Consider the following 3,373-nt stretch of genomic DNA (forward strand, 5'->3'; position numbering starts at 1 on the left):
ATTTCCGCTAAAATTAAAATATTATAGAACAATGAAAGAAACACAACAACCAATGTATTAGTTGTAACTATCATTAATTGGGAAATCCTGGGACTCCCACAGTGTTGCCAAGTAAACCTTCAGCATGGCTTGTAAGTAGAGACGGCTGTGGTTGAACGTCCGTGTTTTAATTCGGTAATATTTATCTACATTAAAATTATTGCCTACAAAAGGTAGTTCACAATGGTAATTATTTGCGGTGGTTACTATATATATACTTCCTAATAGATTTAAATGTAAAATTTCAAATAATAATAAAATATTTCGTTGAAATAAACGTATTATTCCGTAACTATTCTACTTATTTCACCCTTACATATAGATTAATTTCAGCCATACCTTATTGAAAGAAATACTATGCCAATAAGTACTTCTAACAATTATTTAATGTCACCCTTTCACCTACACACATTCTATTTGCTAACAGAACATTTTATAGTCACAAGTACCTACTTTGATATATCCCTTCTTACTATTCGTTAGCGGTACAATTTACACGACATTCACTGTCACTTCTGGTCATAGTTGCCATCGGTATTAACTATTTCGCCAGCACTACACTTGTCGTGATAAAATTTAGGTACCAATCGTCGTGTTTGGCGCACATATAACCACGACATATAGTCACAACTTACCCAAATAATGGTAATTTCTGCATATTTTTTTCTCAGTGTATGTTGGGGATAGGATATTTATCCTCAATTGTTTTACTATTTAATTTTCCGAAATCTACTACTAAACGCCATGATTTCTTGCCATTCTTATCTGCTTTCTTCGGAACTAAAAATATTGGTGAACTGTACGGTGAACTGCTTTTTGTTATTATGTTTTGTCGCTTAAGTTCTTCTATCTGTTTTTCAATCTCTAACTTTTGAACATGGGGAAATCTGTACGGTTTTGAAAAAATTGGGGTGTCGTCGTTTAAAGGTATCGAATGTTTACTTTATTGGAGCTAGTGAATGCTAATGCATCGCCTTCTTTATAAAATATGTGTCTAAACTGGTTACATAATTTTTCAATGTTACACTTGTATTTGCCCTGAAGATGATTTAAATTAATCGGTGGTAATCCAATGTCATTGTGATTATAACTTGTGTCACGTTGTACTTTACATAAGACAATTTCATTAGGGTTGAACCACAGCCGTCTCTAATACAAGCCATGCTGAGAAATTTGGCAACAGCGCATTGATTCGATGTGAGAGTCCTATTCTGCGAGTCTTACTTGTTATTACTGCTCGTTGTTACACATGATTTTTAGACACCCATTACGATAAAAATGAATTGAATTATTAAATAACTAACTAAATAACATCACTGATAGTATGTGACGTTATTTAAAATACACTTCAACATGTAGGTATTAAGAACAAAATAGAAAAGACAAAAGATTAGGTGTAAACATTGTTAGGTACCTACATGAATTTCATCTCGATAATTGTAATTTTATTAAAGCAAATTTCCACACGACAATCGAAGTATTGCCAAGGCGCGTTAGCTTTTTTTGGGGTTCACCAATAGCCCTGCCATCCCATTAGAAAAAACTGATTACAATTTCTAGTTTACGGATTTTTGCTGTCTTACAGTTAGCTGAATTTGAATTGGAGTGGCGGGACTATTGCTTTCTATAATTTATAATTTTAACGTAATCATTAAGCAAAACATTAGCAAAAGAAGATAAAATTTGGAAGAATATATCTTTATAGTGTTTTCCAAAACTAAATATTTTTGAAAATAGTTAATTTTCCTAAAATTGATTTTTGGAGTTCAGCCCGTAAATATTGTGTCTGCAGATATTCGTTATTACTTATTTCTTCAAGAATGGCATAAAAGTGAAAAAAAAATANCCTGTTTCAATTAATATTTTCATCGGTGGACTATCTATTATAATATAGGGTAATAAACTATTATTACTTCTTAATTTTGTTCCGAGGCACGTTGCCGAAAATTTTCTATATTCTCCATAGATTAATCGTGAGATGAGAAATCTACGTCGTCGTAAGGCAACTAGAAATTTGGGTAGCCACATTCATTTTCTTGAACTAAATTATTGTCACTACATAAAACATTTTCATCAGTTAAAACATTACATTCATCCATATTTTGGCTATCATAATCCTGTTGTGTAAAATTATCTCTATTATCCTGCTCTATTTCGGTAAAATTTACGTTTAGGTTTCGCCACTTTCGAAATGTTGATGACTGATAATTGGTAGTGTTCCTAACCTGCGAATTAGACTTGTTCTGATAATTAGGAGGTCTATTTTGTGATATATTATTGCTATTGTTATTTAAATTAACGTCCCTGAAGTTTCGTTTCTTCTCGGTATATTTGTATTATTGAAGCCATTTGAAGGTGTTGGGTAAAAATTTGGTTGTTGTCTATCATATCGAATAAATGGATTCATTCTATTCAGTAAATTTGGTGGTTTTGATAAATTTGACAATCTACCAGGGTTAATATTTGGATTGAGACGTGGAAGTTTACTTGGTGAAGGATTTGAATGTTTTTGGTAGTTGTCAGGGTGTTTGGTGATGTAATTTAAAACGGTTGCCGTAGCTTGTGTTAGTGTTTCATGGTCTTTTACGTCTAATATGGCTTGCAACATAGGGCGACAATTGTTATACAGTACCTCTGAACGTCCGTGTTTTAATTCGGTAATATTTATCTACATTAAAATTATTGCCTACAAAAGGTAGTTCACAATGGTAATTATTTGCGGTGGTTACTGTCTCTGGTATCAATAGGTTTCCTATCTTTTGTCTTGGTAGTACTAAAACTATTCCTTTCGTAATAGCACAGCCGTCTCTACCTACAAGCCGTGCTGAAGGTTTACTTGGCAACACTGTGGGAGTCCCAGGATTTCCCAATTAATGATAGTTACAACTAATACATTGGTTGTTGTGTTTCTTTCATTGTTCTATAATATTTTAATTTTAGCGGAAATATCGTGCAATAAATGTGCAATAAGGATGCTTATAGTGTGTTTTAGTCATTAATACCTTTGGATACAGTTTTCAATTGCAGAAGGTAACTATTAAGTGAAAGAAGTGAAAATGTTTTAGGTCAGATGGTGTGTTTTAGTTGTAAATTTTCTTGTTTATTTCTTAACAAAATGCCTCTCGTCGTTGTGTTCCCAGTTGCAATTCAAATTATAAATCATCTTTAAAATGTAAGTACAAGTATGTCTATATTTTTATTCCCAAAAAAATGATGAAATGCGAAAAAAATGCATAAGTACTATACCTCGCAAAGATTGGACTCCATGAAAATATTCTGGAGTTTACATACATCACTTTAACGAAAGTGACATTATAAAAACAGTAAAAAAAAT

Source organism: Agrilus planipennis, unplaced genomic scaffold (assembly GCF_000699045.2).
Source record: "Agrilus planipennis isolate EAB-ADULT unplaced genomic scaffold, Apla_2.0 scaffold323, whole genome shotgun sequence".
Taxonomy (NCBI): Eukaryota; Metazoa; Arthropoda; class Insecta; order Coleoptera; family Buprestidae; genus Agrilus; species Agrilus planipennis.